A 19,702-nucleotide genomic window follows, 5' to 3' on the forward strand; every position below is an offset into this window, starting at 1 on the left:
TTGATAACCTCCTCCTATTTTGAAGTCGGTTAAAAATTTCTTGTCACGTTGCTTGTCTCCGATGAACTCCCAAACTAATGTACTGATTCTAATAAGATTTTGCACACTGTTTGTAGTTTGATCCAACTTGAGGGATAGGATAGTTTTTATTTCGATTCATGGCCCTTATTGTTTTTGATTTTCGAGTTTTATTTCTGTATGAATAATGCTATGAGATTAATTTTTGACGTACAGATTGACAATTCTGCTGTGACATTATTTCATTGCAATAACAACGAAATATTTATTGTAATTTGTAATTGAACTTCTACAAATTTCGCAAATTTAACAAAAAAAATATGTAATTTTGTACATAACTATGCATTTATTTACTTTTATATAAAATAAAGTCTAAAAATAAGGTAGCCTGCCCCGTCTCTAAAACTGAACTGATTTAAATGCGACTTTCACTAAAAACTGGTGCAATTCATGACAAAATATTAAGTATATAACATGTTAAGCTTCGTCCATAATGGCAATGAAATATGAGGATAATAGTTGAAAATGTCGGAAAAGTCAAGGTGGCTTGGAACTTTCATTGAAAATGCTACCTAATTGCCGTTTGAGATATAACAAAATAATTAGGGTAGTATCGTTTTTGTTTATAGGTTTACAGTAATGTATGGTATGTCTATGTTTAAAGATAAATTACTAAATCTAGTCTAATAAAAAAATGGTTACAAGTAGTATTTACTATTTATGAATGTATTCTTTTGAATATCATATTTTCATTTTTGTAACCTATGAGCATGAAGTATTTTTAGTTTAAGGTAATTTGCAAGTTAAAGTAATTAAAATTTGGCGCCAAAATGCAGTATTTTGTTTTTTGTTATACTAAGTATCACTCTAACAGTAAATACAAATGTAACGAAAGTTCTCAAGATAAAACTCATAGAACTGTCCAGGGCGCAGAATCTACGTGTTTCGCCTCTACACGAGGCATCCTCAGGACGTGTTGTCTCGCCAAAATCTGGCACCAGACATGTAGAGGCGAAACACGTGTCGATTTGCTTAAAGACAAATATTGGCGGAATTAACACTAAAGAAAACTAAAATCATTTGTATAATTATGGATTTCTGCAAAGTAATGCCTACTTCAATAAAATGTACCAGACTAATTTACATAAAAATCTCAAAAAAGTAACCGTCCTTATGGCGCAGTCGCGTAAAAAGAAAATTTACTTCGATTAATTATTGATTATGAAATCTAGTCCTTAAACGTTTGATTAGCTTTATAAAGACACATATAACACAGAATCAGTCATTTTTATATGCCAAATCCATATAAATTTATAAGCTTAGATTAAGGATTGGTCTCCGCTGCGCTCCAACCAGATAGCGCACTGCCTAAGAACAATAGCTATTTTATTACGGCAACTGTTATGTGCTTGTGTGCGTGGCATCTTGACACATAATGACATCTTTATAATTTTGTAACTTGCGCTTCGTGTTATTTTAAATTGAAATTAATAAAATACTTACTGATGATATGTGATCCCAGTGTCTTTCTTATTTCTTGTAGTATTATTTTTACAATGTTTTACTACGCAAACCGGCATTTTAGTTTCAATTATTGTCAAAGCTAATCAGAACATGTGGCACGTCAACGTTACACATTGTTCGAGACTGGCTCGACTACGCCCACTTAGGCGTAGTACTAGTTGTTGGAGCGCAGCCACGACCAATCCTTAATCTTAGTTCATAAGTATTGAAAAAAACTATACATACGCAAAACTTAAAGTAAAAATAAATCATAATCTCGGAAAATTTTCAGCTAAATCTGTTCTTAATTTACTCCAGGTAGAAAATAAGTGGAGAGAATTTGCTTCGTTCAATAATTTAATATTAATTGTATATATCTGCGCAAATACTACAACACGAATTGAAAACACGTGCACGTGCACCGAGTCCTATAAATACAGCCGCACGGTCGACACTTCAGTCAGTCGTGCTCGGGCTATCGTACGATACGGACCTCTCCGGACGTCGTAACGTCATAAATGTAAAACCAATATATTGTAAATTGGTTTAGTTATAAGAATTAAATAACTGGCCTCCTATTCCCTCTCCCTCCTTCCCTTTCCCAAGATCCCCCCCTCCCCCCTCTTATATTTATGTTATATATGTATGTATACATATCTATGTATTTATTTACCTTAGTTTTTAAGTTAGTTTTAAGTTCTAGTCATTAGTCTTAAGTTAGGTTAAGTGATAGGTTACGATTAATATTACGTTATATCAATAGCAAATAGCCAGGTTTTCCCAGTTTCCTGGATTCCCCCCCCACAAACCTCATGTATTAGTTTTTAAGCACAATAAAGTTTTATCCCTCAATACGTAGATAGGGTTGTAGAAATAAGTTTTCTGATACCTACATATATAAGGCTTAATTGTAAATTGCTTTAATAAGTAGATTTAAGTAATTTTGTAAAATGTATTTAATACCAAATATAGAAATCTTGAATTTGATTTTTTTTTTTTTTGACACTTCAGTCAGTCGTGCTCGGGCTATCGTACGATACGGACCTCTCCGGACGTCGTAACGCTGCCCGTTGAATAAACGAAAGTGGTAAAATACCTACTCGTGTAGCTTTTTAAAAGAACCAATGAGTGATCTTCAGCAAGACAGCAATTGTGATGTCAACAGTAATGACGTCACACCTTTTAAAAGCAATACAGAGGTTCTTTCCTCGTCATATAATAATATGCTGAAATTCAGTCTTTACACAATGCTAGCTGAGCTTCATTACATCATTATTTTTAATTGCCACTCACTTCTATGTAAGCTTGAAATTTGCGATTCATGTTAAGAAAATTTATACAAATTAATATAATAAAATTATAACAGTTTTCCCTTTTGAAATGAATAATATAAATATATCAAATAAATCAGATCAAAATCAGTTTATTCACGTAGGTCACGGAAATGACACTTATGAATGTCAAAAAAAATCTTTTTTTTTTAATTGAATCTACCCCTACTTCGTAAAGGGTTGAGCTTATGAGAAGTAGCAAGAAACTCACTGCCACTCTTTTATATCAAGATTTACACTTACATCGATTTACAAATCATTTCAATTACAATATAATATTTATGTGATGTAAATTGATGCAACAAACACACTCAAACGTCAAATAGTCAATGTCTTACATGAGTAAGTCAAAAAAGTAAATGTAAATTAATACAAAAGTTATTGAGTACAGTAGCTGCATCCTCCACATACACCATAAATAAATAAAGGTATTCTGTGAGCATTTTATAAGCGATTATAAATAAATAAATATGTATATATCCATACATATATATACACACAATAACTTTTAAGAATCTGAAACCGATATAGGAGATTTGGTTATATTTTATAAGTAGCTGACTCGACAGACACTTTTCTGTTGTTCTTTTAAAAAAATGTGAGTATTATGTAAAGCGATCAAAAATGTTTATATTTCAACCAATAATTATCATTTTTGTGCGCAATAATGAATATAAATATTTAGCCACAAAAATACTAGTAGTTTTGTTCTTATAAATAAAGCAATTCGTGCGGAACTATTCCCTAACCATTCCAAAATATTCAAAAATGCACATCTGTTTTTACTTCTGCCGGCACTCCCGGAGTTATTTTTTTATATTTATTTGCAGCCAATCATAATCAATTGAAAGCAAAGTTTTGTTATTATATTTAATTTGAGAACTTTGAATAAGATCCACGGATGTTCACACTGAAAATGTTAATGTAGATACTCAGTTAATTTATTTAAGTAGGTGTTACTTTGCGAAAATCCATAATTATACAAATGATTTGAGTTTTCTTTAGTGTTAAATCCACCAATATTTGTCATTAAACAATTCGACATGTGTTTCGCCTCTACACGAGGAATCCTCAGGACGTGTTGTCTCGCCAAAATCTGGCACGATGTGCCTCGGTATTGACACTATAGAAAACTCAAATCTTTTGTATCGATACTCAGTTATAACAACACTAACAATTCTGAACTGCTATTGTAATCACATTTTCGAATAGAGAGACGTCTGTTTCTCGACATTTAAAGGCTCTTTGAATATGAATTTAATTAAAGACTTGAACAAAACTGGAAAGAATTGAAAGCAGCGAGAATAACACCAAGCAACAAGATATTTATTGCAAAACGAAACTGGATCGCTTTAATTAAAATTTATTGTGATAAAAGTATCGTTGACAAAGAGGTCTTAAGCTTTCTTTGTGATTTAATATACCTTTTGGTGATATTGTTTCATGCTTTGCAATTTGCTATATAATAATAATATATCATTTATTTCAGGCATTTCACTCATAGTCTCAAACAATATGTGACTTAAATAACATTACATAATTGTACTTACATTGAGTTTCGTTAAATTACAGATACAATTATATATATGTCATCATCATCATCACCAGCAGGAAGACCACCACGATCGGTCCTGCCCTCATCCAACGTATTCCAGCAATCTTGACCAGATCGTCGGTCTATCTTGTGGAGGCCTACCAACACTGCGTCTTCCGGTAAGTGGTCGCCATTCGAGGGCTTTACTGCCCCAACGGCCATCTCTCCGTCAACAATGTGCACTGCCCACTGCCACTTTAGTTTCGCAATCACTTGGACTATGTTATTATTATATATATATATATATATGTGTGTCATAATAACAATTAAAAAGAAAATACTTAAATCTATACTAATATTATAAAGCTGCAGTGTTTGTTTGCTTGTTTGAACGCGCTAATCTCTGGTACTGTTGGGTAGTCCATTTATCGAGGAAGGCTATATGTTTTTTTTTTCAAAATAAGGGATCCGTAATAAAATTGCTATTTTGTAACACAAGGTGTAAAATCGAAAACCTATTTTTGCGTGCGCTACAAAAACTATTGACAATAGAACAAAATGATGTACAGGCTATAATATAGGCAATATTTTACTACTTATAAAACTATCGCGTGAATTATACTTTATATGGCAAAACAACGTTTGCCGGGTCAGCTAGTTTTAAATAAATATTAATGTAGTCCGATACAATTCATTAATATTAAATTTCATTTCAGCTGTTACATCAACTGAAGTGGCAGTGGGCAAGGCACATCGCTCGACGGACAGATGGCCGTTGGGGCAGTAAAGTCTTCAAATGGCGACCACGTACCAGAAGACGTATTGTTGGTAGGCCCCCCTACAAGATGGACCGATGACATGATCACGCTGGCCGGAATAGCTTGGATGAGGGCAGCGCAGGACCGATCGTCGTGCGGATCTTTGGGGGAGGCCTTTGTCCAACAGTAGACGTCTTCCGGGTGAAATTATGAAGTTGTTATAAGTCACAAATGTCATATTTACCATAGTCATACACAGCGTTAATTATTAAAATAACAGCATTTTCTAATGCATAAATGCAATAAAGGAAGTAGCTCTTTTTCTTAGTACAGTATCGAAATCGTCAACCCTATTCTCCGCAAACATGCCTTGAATATATACGAATCGTTACAAAGTAAGGTTGTAAGGTTTGCGGTGGAGCATTAAATGTTTTTTTTGCAGTGCCGTTCAGGATTCTTGAAAAATCCAAAAATTCTGAGCGGCACTACAATTGTGCTCGTCACCTTCTGACAAAATAAATAATATAAAATAATTTACATTAATTCAAGTACATTAAGTAGTGGCAGGCTCTTTTGCCCAGGAAGCCGGATAGATTATGGGAACCACAACGGCGCCTTTTTCTGCCGTGAAGCAGTAATTTGTGTTTTTCAAGAATCCTGAGCGGTACTGCATTGTAATGGGTAGAGCGTATCAATTACCATCCGATGAATGTCCTGCTCGGCTCGTCCCTTATTTTCATTAAAAAAAGGAAATCGTCAATCCTATTCTCCGTAAATATGCCTTGGTAAGGTTTGCGGTGGAGCATTAAATGTACTTGAATTAATGTGAATGCTATTATTTTATTCAACTAAGCTGATTTCTCTTATCATTAACATTTGATAAAATGAGATCTGTATTTAATTGTGCTATCAAAGACAAAGTCAGTGATTTAAATAATCATTACAGCAAACGTTATTTAAAACGCTGGAGAATTTCAATGCGAGATCAGCTTGATTAAAATTTTCTTTGTTATAGCTGTCTTATAGAAGATATACTATTTAAAAACTTACTTTGTCTGTCTATTTGTCATAACTTTTTTATTTCAAGGTACCTCTGCGTGTTTCTTTCTTTCTTAAAAGGTTTCAAGTGAGAATCACTATTGGCAATTGAATTGGCATATTGTACTTTTTAATATAAAATAATGTTGAATATTATACATTTGTTAGTAAGATTTTAGTATTTTTATTTCGTTGCATCTTGTCTTAGTTTTTTAATAATATATATTCAATATTTATAAAACGAATTAACTTATTAATTTTTAATAATAAGGATGAAAAATTAAACAAAACATATTTTGTGTACCCTTATTTTTGAAAGAAGAAAAACATGAACCCGTATGTAATAGATCACCTGGTCTGGTGTCTTATCGGGTTCATGAGATGAGTCTCCACATCTGGATCCAAAACCTCCCGAGGGTATACATGAGTGAGGTGACCAATTCTCTCACTAAGGAGTTCAATCAAATGGCCTTTCTCGAAGCTAAAATCAAAGATCTTTGCACAGGAAGTCGGCTAGATTATTGGTACCACAACGGCGCCTTTTTCTGTCGTGAAGCAGTTATGTGTAAACATTACATTTCGGTCTGAAGGGCGCCGTAGCTAGTGAAATTACTGCGCAAATGAGACTTAACATCTTATGTCTCAAGGTGACGAGCGCAATTGTAGTGCCACTCAGAATTTTTGGGATTTTCAAGAATCCTGAGCGGCACTACATTGTAATGGATAGGGTGTATCAATTACCATCAGCAGAACGTCCTGCTCGTCTCGTCCCTTATTTTCATAAAAAAACCAAGGTCGTCCCGATATTATTTTGTCATCGTAAAAATCCACGTTCAAGCCATACCTCTCGCCTTTTGCAAATAAAATGATATAACTATGAAACTAAGTCTCATTTCATATAAACGTCGGAAACATCAGATTCCACAAAGAACAGAGACGTGTCAAATGAAAATGGTTCTCGCCAACATGAATCCCGTCCTACTTTCAATTCTGCATGCCATTTTGATGTTTCATTCAAGTAACTAAGAATAAAATATGAACTCGTTTATGTGAACAGAGTGCATGTAATTGTTTCTTCACAATCTACTATTTAAACAATTGTCATTTTTAAAGTGATATCACCTTAAAATACAAAAGTGAGGGTAATCACCTTAAAAATAAACAAATTGATTAGATTTGAAAGGGCGACATCTTTAGTCAATTTTCTAATATGCAAATATTGGGGTTGAGAAAGGTTATCAACTGCAAAGGAGATTCTGTCGATGAAGCCACAACCTAAGAGTTGAACAAAACATATAAAGTTCAGTTGGAAGCACTCGCACAGAACTCGAGAGGTCGTGGGTTCGAGTCCCGCATCGTTATTAAATTTTGTTTTCAAATTTTATTTGCGTATTAATCCTAGAAGTGAGGGTTATCACTTTGAATACATAACAAATTGTTAAGACTTACATAACTTATCAACGATGAACGGTTGGCAGAGCCGTCGTTCATAAATTTTGTTTTCAAATTTAACTTGTATGTTTTATCTACTATTTAATCATAATATACGCGCAGGCATCATCAAATAGCATTGTTTTATTTACTATTGTCTATTTTTTTTGGGATTTTTAGTTTCTTTTTATTTCTTCGCTTTATCAATTTGACATTCGTAAGTGTCATCATTTCCGTGATCTAAATAAATAAAGTGATTTTGATTTGACTTGATTTGACATTGATTTAAGTTTGATTGACAATTATTGTTTAATTACATTTGACAACAATGGTTATAGATGGTGTATTTGACTCACAAGGTTTAAAAGTTACTAGTATTTCATTACCCTATAAAATATGTTTGTAATCAACGGACGATCATGGAACCTAGTGGGAGCCACAGGATGCCGGCTAGATTATGGGTATCACAACGGCGCCTTTTTCTGCTGTAAAGCAGTAATGTGTAAGTAATGCTGTGTTTCGGTCTGAAGGGCGTCGTAGCAAGTGAAATTACTGGGCAAATGAGACTTTACATCTTATGTCTCAAGGTGACGAGCGCAATTGTAGTGCCGCTAAGAATTTTTGGGATTTTCAAAAATACTGTGCGGCACTGAATTGTAATGGGCAGGGCGTATCAATTACCATTAACTGAGCGTCCTGCTGGTCTCGTCCTTTATTTTCATAAAAAATAAACCAGTCAAGTTCTATTATAACTTCACGATCTGCATACACTACACAATATTTTACAGAATAAAAAATCTGCACGTCACCTCCCTAAGCTTCATGACCAGTTGCATGTAATCCCCATAGGAATTTATTAATGTTACATTTTTTCCGAAAGCTGGTAATTATAAAATTAAAATCTGAAGCCTTCACTTGGAATAGAACCTCATCACGTGTCTAAAATTAAGTGGTCTTATCAGATATTAGTGGTAAAATGTATTATAAGGAAAAATATTAAATCACTTATACGAATGTTTTAATGCGGTCTCAAGAAAATTTGGACGCCGGTGATCACTTGCTATCAGGTGACCCGTACGCTAGATTGTTTTTGCATTGAAACTTACAAAACACATCACTAACTTTCATTAACAATTACAACTTAAATGGTTCTAACCCATACCGAAGATGAGAAAAATAATTTATGACGAATTAGATTATTTTACAAGATAGACGTACTAAAATATGTTTTTTTTTAAATTCGGATATGCCAATAACTTTACTTAAAATAAGGTTTAATTCGATATAAAAAATATTTAGTTTTTAAAAACAGAAATTTTTAAAGTTCCCTAACAATAAGTTTCTTATTCAAAATAAAAAGAGTACCAAAAAACTAAAAAGTCAAATTACTCTGAAGCCTAGGGGATATAGTTATATTTGCTGGTTTTTTCCAACATTACCATTTTTAACAAGACATTTTACAGGAGGTTATAATACTGAATGAACTTAATTCAGAAATGTTTCCTGTGAAATACAGTTTACTTAAAAAATAAAAATGACTACAATAAGTACGTACTAAGTAAACATGTTTGCTTAAACTGATAACATTATGGCAAAATTAAACTTTTTCTTTGTTTAACGCGAGTGTTACAATATTAAATTAAGGATTAAAACGCGTGTTATTGTATTGTTAAGTCCCTTGAAAACTAGATCTGGACTTTAAACGTCAGTTTAACTTAAATAATAATAAAAATGTAACTTTTACGCAAAATCTAATTTAAAAACAGTTAAAATAACACGCGTTTTTATACTTTAAAAAGTGTTTAATTCAAAATTAAACTCATATTAGTTACAAGTATCAAAAACTATTTATCGTAGGCTAATTTCGTTCTACAAGCTCTTTAAGGAAAGTATTAAATAATTCGGCAGTTAATTACTCTCAATAATATAAGATAATTTTGTTGATCACGACTGACTATATTTCTTATATTATTTCATTTACCAAAATTTTTTTACGCATTGCTGTCAATAAAATAATTTATTTTCTATAATTAATTCCTTGTTTTTGATATTTGATATTGCTTTTTAATTTTTAAATGTTTGGTATTTTATTGTAATATTAAAATAAAAAATGTCTATTGAGCTTAATCGAGACTATTGTAACCAAAAAATTGAAAATAATATACATTTATTTATACAAAAATTTTCACCAGATTATAATAGAATAATAAAAGGAAATAATAAATTTGAAATAAATAATAATTATAACAAAATAACAGCTTTATAATCATTTTATTCAGTATTGCAATGTTGAACACATTTATGTTGAAAAATTAAATTGTTCTGGATAACCAAAGGTGGCCACTTTGAATATTAATAAGTTTTGTATTCTTCCGACACTTCGATAGATTTAAAAACATAAGTTAAGTAACTTAATGAAAATACCTTGTTGTTCGCGTAACAGACTAAAACATATATTATAAGGTTTAAAACTAAAAATAAAACAATGCCGCTTTAAAATACTTAAACTAAGAATATTGATATAAATTTGATTGTAAAATCAATATTATTAAGGCGCTTATGGTTTTATTTTCACACAAATAATATAACAGCAATTAATTTAAAAAAAAATTCCCAGACTTGATCTGTGAAGTTCAGTTACTCGGTAAATTACAAGATATTTTAATCATCCATATTCTAACCACATTTAATGGTTTGGTGATGCAATTATGGTTGATATGAATTTCAATTTTAATTCTCTACGCGATCGTTTCAGTAACGTTCTCGACAGACAGACTGACGGACAATAAGTTAATTTTATAAAATTCTCGGCTCTCATTGGAATCAGCAAATAAGTAAAAAAAAATTGATGTTTTAGTAGAAGACTTGTTGCTTAAAATTTATTTTATTTTCATAACAATTATATAAACATTTACAAAACAATAAAATTTTACATGTCGTATTTTTATTATGGGAACTTTATTTTTATTTTTATCGCATAAATTCATATAAAACTACTAAATCAAATTTACCAACTCAGCGTGCTTATTATTCAGCTACGGTAAAATAAATTAATTAAAAAATGAACTCACCAATTCACCCTTAAACTGTATATAAAATCACTAACATTATCACAACATAATAATAAAAGGATTACTACAACTGCGACGAGAACAAATAGTTAAGGTTCTCTGGCTACGAGTGGAAAGCTTGACGAACGAGCGGTGACTGCTACGCCGTAGCGCTACCCACGCAACAGGCTACGGAGCATCGTTGCTGATTTAAGTTTTGATTTCAAAATCGAAAGTCCAAACGGTTTGAGGAAATAATTTTGAGATGGATAAAAGTTTGAGGCTTAGTTCATGATTATAAAGAAACCGTTTTAGGTAACTTTTAAACAATAACAAACGACTTCAGAAACAGAAATATTTTTTTGCCAACAAACATAGATGAAAAAATTTTTCTAGTTCCAATAGTTAATAACTAGGGACTTTCGCTAATTAATACTCCCATACCTTTTGTAAAAATATTTCAGACCTAATTTCATTCAAATTCAAGTTTAAAACGTAATTTTTATATATAAATATCTTTTCTTGGTAACGGTATTGTATCTCGCCAAAATGACTATATTTACGCGTTTTTGCAAATGTTATTCTTTTTGAGTGAACTTATGTTTTTATTGTCAATAGCCATTATAAGCAACTAAAAGTGAAAACAATAGAAATACCAACCTCAAATATATATATCTTCGATATACTTAAAATCAAGGTAATTAAATAATAAATTTTGAAGTTGTCGGTAATGTAAGTCATATCTACCTTATTAAAAAAATAAACAGTCATACTGACTGTTGCATCTCAATATATTCTTGATAATATTCTATATGCTCATGGCACATTAAGGAATTAGCTTGAAACTGTGACAATCATAATGTTAACACGAGGAACGTCGTGTCAGTAAGTATTTTATATGGCGACGTATATGCTTCTACAACATTATCCCAGAAAATGTACAAAACAAATGTGTTACGAAATTCAAAAGAATTGTTAAGAAACTTTTGAGTGGTAAAGATTACTATAATATAAATGACTTTTTTAATGATACCACGGACTGGGAATGAAGCGGACACACTCAGGCTATTTAATTATAAATGTTTATTGTACGATATTACATTGTAATTCGTGTTTTTATGAAAAAAAATCTCGCTGAGTTTCTTGCGACCGTTCTTCTTAGGTCTGAGGCACATTATTTCGAATAGGTGGTAGTTTTTAACGTTCAATATTTTTTTTTATGATAATAAGGGACGAGACGAGCAGGACGTTCAGCTGATGGTAATTGATACGCCCTGCCCATTTCAATGCAGTGCCGATCAGGATTCTTGAAAAACTCAAAAATTCTGAGCGGCACTACAATTGCGCTCGTCACCTTGAGACATAAGATGTTAAGTCTCATTAGCCCAGTAATTTCACTAGCTACGGCGCCTTTCATACCGAAACACAGTAATGCTTACACATTACTGCTTCACGGCAGAAATAGGTGCCGTTGTGGTACCCATAATCTAGCCCGCATCCTGTGCAAAGGAGCCTCCCACTGGTTCAATATGTGATTTTAAATCCTGTTTTGAATATAAAAAGTTGAATTTGAATATAATACGCAAGTGAAACTACGAGGCTGCTAGTATTTTACAATCTTTAAACGGCTGAAAACACTCAAAGCATCCTGGAGAGTCTTTAACTTTTTAGTCAAGTTAGAAACATGGAATGAAAGCTAAAAGGCTGCAAAAGAGGCATGTCGACTGATGGAAGACATGCTCTTAGTCTAATTAAACGTGAAAGATGGTTGTGGATGAATCAGATGTTATCTCGAGAGGCAATCTCCAACTAGGTCGGACCAGAATGAGAGCGAAGCAAACACCTGACTACTTATTGGATGCGGAATAAAGTTTTATTAAAAACTTATGCCGACTTGTGGCATTTGGTTATTTTATTTGTGCATTCGTGTTAAACGCACTTAAAATTGAAATATCTGTATCTTACAGTTTCCACTAACATTAATAATTATAATAACTGACTCAATACAATTTGGGCAGCGTTACCCTTTAGAATTCACAATAAGTAATGTTCACTTGAACTTTGCGCTCTGGCTTTTATAGGGTACGACCGTCCACCGTAACAATGCTACTATTAGTTGGCACTGCTGCAGTGTCAACTGTGTGTCAAATGTACGTTAAATTGATACTTTATAAGGTCAGCTTGTTATTTCTTTGGTGTTACAAGCAAAAGTAGCCAGTGATGATCACACACCATCAGATTAACCCTATCCCGGACCAAATCCATGTTGGTAATGCTTTACTTAACTTAGCGTTCCATAGGTCAACGACGAAATTCACACGACCTAATTCGATTTCTCACCTTATTTTTTTTTATTAGGAATTGCTATTTTCCTTTGAAATTATAATAGAATAAAAATCCGGTAAATTCTGTACAAATAAGAACAAAGACAATGGGTTGATGGCATACAAAAGTTAACGGAAAAAGGATGCGGGGACTTTAGTTTTTATCGGCCGCCAACGTGAGAATGAAGTGCGCAGAATTTTTTGAAATTTTAATGAATAATTCAGTCAACGACATATCATTACATATGACAATTCAACAATGAGCGGGCGCGGGCACAGTAGACACATGTAACAGTAAGGAAACTACCTACAAACGTTCGAAATGAATTAAAGTCGGTTAGGAAAATAACCTGACAACCCTATTGCTTCAATGGAGCGTACGCACATATAGGTAAGTATTTTATCAACAAGGCTTAGTTTCCGTACTGATACATATGTCTACTGTGGCGCGGGGTACTTAATTTATATTGAAAAACGACGTTTTGTTAATATTAAATAGCATGAGGATGGTCGCTCCATTCCTAATCCCATTCTAAATCATTGAGAATGTAATTTATGTTAGGGTCCACCTTTATCACTCAAACATTTCATAACAATTCTTTTGAATTTCACAATACATATTATTTTATACACCTTCTGGCTTCATTAGATTAGCTTTTACAACATTAAAAGCATAATATACATTTATTTGGCTAAACAAAAATATTTAGTAATTGGCCTTAGCCGAGTAGTAGGCAAAAGAACTTTATGGTTACCGGTATAAATTAACATCATCATTATCACAAACTCTAGAAAATTCGTCTACCTACATAAAATATCAAGAATATATATTAAAAGATAAGATAACTATAAGATTAGCTCATACGTTTTTGTTTTGTTATTATATGCTGTTACATTACTTAATAATATTATGATATACATAGCTGCTCAAAATGACATAGTAGTGGCACAGTAGACATATGTACCAGTACGGAAACTACCTACAAACGTTCGAAATGACACACTCACACAAACATGCGTATCAACGAGGCTCCTAAGCGGTTTTCGCAGTCAAGACGAGGCGAGTGTCACGGTGTTATTTGTTTACGCAATCTTTTTAAAAATATCATGAGTGGTATATGGATATTTGAACTCGGCTCCATCAAAACTCCTGTTTTCGTTTTTTAAACTATAAAGTAGTATAGTATGTAAGAATAATTTATTGTTAAATTATTATTGTAATTAGTAGGTATTCGAATAATAAGTCCGTCAGATCGATTATAATAAATTCGTGTACTTAATTCACAATTTACACTAAGACGGCGGCTGCAATATTTATTATAATTTTTTATGAGTGTGGATTAATGATTTTCTAGGATGTTTTTTATATGTTTATTTATTTTGGACAAATTATTTACCTACCTATTGTGCTTTGTCATGGTTTTCGTGAGTGTCGAAACCAATACCAGCTTGTGCTGTCAAAATGAAAATTCAAGATAGCGGCTGCAAAAAATTATCAAGTTTTTTGTCACGCGTGTCGTTTTCATGGTTTTCGTGGGTGCCTAAATAGGTAGTGGTGTCAGAATATAAATTCAAGATGGTGGCTGCATGAAACTGAAATTTTTTGCATCATGTGTGTCGTTTTTCATGGTTCTTGAGGGTGCTCAAACTGATAGTGCTGAAATATATAGTGCTGTTAAAATGTAAATCCAAGATGGCGGCCGCATAAAATTGACAATTTTTTCGTCATGGGTGTCATAGTTTTTGAGGATGTTGAACTGATAGTGCTGTCAAAATGTAAATCCAAGTTTACATGAAATTATTGATTTTTTTAGTATGGTTGTTGTTTTCATGATTCTCGAGGGTGTTGAAGCCGATAATGCTGGACTTTTAAAATAAAATTGTGTGTTCACCGATACTCCCGAAAATCTTAAAAATGATACCCATATTGATATTATTGTAAAAGTCACATCCGCCATCTCTGATCTCAAAATAGATGTCATATTCGTTATTGACACTCACGAAAACAATAATAGCCCCGTCTAGACATGCTCATGGGATGACTGCAGGGAAGAGTTTCTTAATACTGTGGTAGAAGTGAAACTTCAACGTACAAAGTTTAAAAACACATATTTCATAGTTTCCCGTCAACATTTAAAATAAAATATTTCAACGAAAATTAAAAAACAAAACCAAAAAAAAAATTCCATAAAAAAACAGTAGACTATAATATTGCATTATACACTTTATAGCTATCATACATACATAAAAGTCTTACGCTTTTCACTTTTTTACGCTCTCCAACGCCCCATAAGAGACTTCGTTCGAAAATTTATTTTTTAAAGTCGGTTAGAAAAATAACCTGACAACCTTATCGCTTCAATGGAGTGTACGCACATGTATGTAGGTATTTTATCAACAAGGCTTAGTTTCCATACTGATACATATGTCTACTGTGGTAGTGGTCCAAAAAATATTTAAGTAATTTTAATTTACGAGTGCAATAAAAGAGCCCTTTAGATACTTATATATGAATTCATAACGCACATTACCAGCATTTAAAATTTAAAATAATTATTAAGTACTATGAATAATTTCCCACGAATTGCTTTAATTATCAGTATAAAAGTAGGAGTATTTATGTGGTTAAATACAAAAACATTCATTGCGCTCTCGTACACAAAAATGACAATTTAAAATACATAAAAAATTTAACTCTCCAGAACTATTACAATTATTTTACATTAAAAAGTTTGTCTCTCAGAAAAATGAACTTTAATCGATAACAAACTGTAAAAATATTTCACGACTGAAATTCGACCTCGACGTGTTTCGGCTTTGCAATCACAATGATTCAACCACTGGTCCGATGACCGTTTTAACATTACGTTGGATAGCCGAACTATAGTTAGTAAGAGGTATAAATCTTTCATCCATAATTTCAACAACTGTCTTACGAATTTCCGATCAGGCCACGTGTCCTGACGCGAAATTAACATTTTATCCGAAGAATAGTGATCGACGCCGCTAAAGAAGTTTTTACTACAAAAATATTGTCTGGACTTATATATACAAAACGTGCTAATTTATGTTCTTAATTTTCGAAGTTTTTTCAATGCAATGCTGCAAGTATACATAAATTCGGACGTATATTTAGATCACGTTTCAAGGAATGTACAATATGATATATTACAGGAAATAACATACTACAGAGAGCATCATAATATTATAAACGAAATGATCGATGTTTTGGACGGCTCAAACTTAAGACGCTTTTCGCTATTGGACGTGACAAGAGTACTACACGTTTTCATCGAGAAAACAAATATAGTTACTGAGAAAGTTATCATAATTACAAATGAAATGAATTGAGAAGAAACGAATTGAGATGAAATGAAATGAAATTTTATTTGCAAAAAACATAGTTATCATATATAACGTAGATATCATATTATTAATAATCCAATATGTTTCGTCAATTGACATGCAAAATATATTGTAGAGTTGTGTCTTAGTACCAACACACTACGGGGGCTATACGTATGCGTGGTGGTTATAATGATAACTCTAATGCCAAACAACATATCTTTCGGAAATTGTTGTGCCACTTGGAACTAAAATCGTTCAAATCATAATTTTTCACGGCGGCCATCTTGGATTTCCAAAATGATCCCAAATTCGTTCTCTGCACACTCGAGAACCTCGGATACGATACCCATATTGTTGAAATAATAATTTTGCACAACAGCCATCTTGGATTTCCAAAATGACCCCAAATTCGTTTTCTGCACCCTTGAAAACCTCGGATAAGTTATCCATGTTGTTGAAATCATAAATTTGCACGGCATTTTCATAAACAGCCATCTTGGAATTAAAAAATTCGATATCTGCACCCTAGAAAACCTTGGATATAGCTATATATAGGGAATGGCGCCTCTATCGTCTCGCTTTTTCGCTTCGTCGAGTTTCAAAAAACTACGATTCTAGAGATCTTTTTTACTTACACTTCAAAAATTGTTGCAACAATAATTAAATATGTCATGTTTTTTATATGGAATAGGAGGACAAACGAGCGTACGGGTCACCTGGTGTTAAGTGATCACCGCCGCCCACATTCTCTTGCAACACCAGAGGAATCACAAGAGCGTTGCCGGCCTTTAAGGAAGGTGTACGCGCTTTTTTTGAAGGTACCCATGTCGTATCGTCTCGGAAACACCGCACAAGGAAACTCATTCCACAGCGTTGTAGTACGCGGAAGAAAGCTCCTTGAAAACCGCACTGTGGAGGACCGCCACACATCCAGATGGTGGGGATGATATCTTAACTTGTGGCGAGTCGTGCGAAGGTGGAATTCGGCGGCAGGAATCAGGTTAAACAGCTCTTCGGAACACACCCCGTGATAAATTTTATTGAATTCTTAAGTTATATTTTATTTCTTCTTTCCTTTTCTATTCTTCTATTACATATAATCTAGTATTTCTGAAAATTTACTGATTTAGGGAAATGTCTAGTAACTTGCAACATTATTTGGCTGTCTGTGTGCGTGCTGGCGAATGTAAGTACGTGGTGCTCACGCACACATTAATTATATTGTTACTTCTATATTGACAGGAACTATGAATGAAACTATCGTTCTGAGCGTTATTATTCTATGGTCGCAAATATGTTCGTCTCAGTGAGTCTTACATCTTTGTGCCGTTTGGTATCGAGACACAATATGGCCCGTAGGGCCCAGAGGCATTGAGAATGTACAAAGAAATCTATGCGCCTCAATAGGAAGGGCTACTGGAAACTCAAGCGGTGGCAGCTATTTCAGTCAACGGATCAGCCTAGCTAGCAAACGCGGAAATGTGTGTGTATTCTTGATAAACTTCCCCGTAACGAAGGTTTTAATTTAATGTTATCATATTATAATGTTTGTTAACAAAGAAATAAGATTTGTTTTGTTTGAATAAATAATATTTAATAAAGTACATAATTAATTACACAAATAAAAATGAAAACAAAATTTTATAAACGATGCGGGACCCGAATCCGCTACCTCTCACATTCCATGCGAGAGCTCTTTCCAACTGAGCCAACAGTTCGAGTGACGTATCGTTGATAAAATCTTGTATGCTTTGTTCGACTCTTAGGTTGTGGCTTCATAAAATTTTGTTTTCAGTTTTTTTTTTATGTAATTAATCCCAGAATTGCGGGTTATTACTTTAAACATCATAAACAAACATAATTAATTAATTTGAAGTGTTGATGGCACAGTAAATATAACCAATAACACTCACTACACTCAATATATTGTGTTTTCGGTTTTGATTTCATATGTACATTTATGGGATGCCTTAAAAGGTCGGCAATGCTCTTGTAATTCCTGTTCCAGGAAAGTACCGATCACGGTGATCAAGCGAACCGCTCGTTTGTGTTCTTCTGCCGTACTTATAAAATATGTTTCACACTTCTTAACTTAGTTAAATCGAATAAAAACTAACAATGAGAAATTTTAAAATAATAGAACTACCTATTGAACCTCATACCCCTCACCTATTGCTTTATAAATAACCTATAGAAACCTACACAATATATTTTTTTTAACAATTATTTTATGTTTTATCTTAGCTTAGTCATACTTATTATCATAGTTTCTAGCTAATTCGGTAATATGCCCATGCACATATATATTTATTTCTTTTTTCCTTTTATGTTTCTCGGCCTAAGTCATCAAAAGTATGAATAGCCCTCTTTTGCAGCACATAATATATAATTTTAATTTCAGCTGCATTGCCCCACAAGAATATAACATAGTTCATAATACTATGAAAATAAATAAATTAACTATGCCCATGTCAGTTATTTGTCCAATCTAGCAGCAGAACTTAATCTACTAGCCAATCTTTCAATAGAGGGGCACTATTGTAGCTTAGAATCAAAAGTAATGCCAAGAGTATAACAACTTCCACTGGTTTTGTCACCACTCCGCTTAACAAAACACTCTTATCTGCTTTTTTGACTCTTGGCACTGAATTAGTACATGATTTTACGTCGACGACGTTTACGTCGTCATACATAATTTGGTTTATTTTTACTGTGAATATGAGTGAATTGTCATCCGTAATACTAATTTGTGTTGTTTCTAAAAGGTTAGGAAGATACTAAATATAAACAAGGAACAGAAACGCACAAAAAATAGGTCCTTGTGGTACCCCAACATACTCAGAGGAGTCCCAAGATCATCTGCCATTCATATCGATCTTCTAAATTCTATTGTTTAAAGTTCAATTTAGAAGATCGAATGCATTTACTTTAATTTCATAATGATATAGCTTCCTGAGCAGTGTTGAACGTTGAACACAATCAAGTCTCAAATAAATCACAAAATATACCGAGTGTGTTCCGTGATTCCTCCCAAGCATCAAAAATATTATTGGTTAGTTCCACAATTGCATCTATAATTGAACGTAACTTAGAAAGAAAAGCTTTGTAAGAAAGCAAGCGTTTGACTTTATAAAATAACAACTAAAACAAATAAAAACTTTTTACTTATTTTATCTATAGCTATCAGTATATTAATACCTAAATGCGGTTCAAAATTTTACCAATTTTAAATACACCACTAATCCTCCCTCTTATCAAAGGGAGTTATCAATCAAATGTCATTGTTTAATATATTAACAGATAAATGCTATTGTGAAAGTTTATCTGATAAAATATATATTATAATATTGTAAATATACCCTAATTA

General features: G+C 32.8%; 1 protein-coding gene across 1 annotated transcript in view; it reads right to left on the bottom strand.

The window, feature by feature from the left end:
• The window catches only part of LOC126967157 (muscarinic acetylcholine receptor M4), a 39,449-nt gene extending 28,644 nt beyond the window's left edge, over nucleotides 1-10,805 (bottom strand). Inside the window, exon 1 of the mRNA XM_050811610.1 lies at nucleotides 10,685-10,805. The gene's annotated coding sequence lies outside the window, so the exon portion shown is untranslated. The remainder of the gene's footprint in view (nucleotides 1-10,684) is intronic.
• Nucleotides 10,806-19,702: the final 8,897 nt, after the last annotated feature.

Source organism: Leptidea sinapis, chromosome 12 (genome assembly GCF_905404315.1).
Source record: "Leptidea sinapis chromosome 12, ilLepSina1.1, whole genome shotgun sequence".
Taxonomy (NCBI): domain Eukaryota; kingdom Metazoa; phylum Arthropoda; class Insecta; order Lepidoptera; family Pieridae; genus Leptidea; species Leptidea sinapis.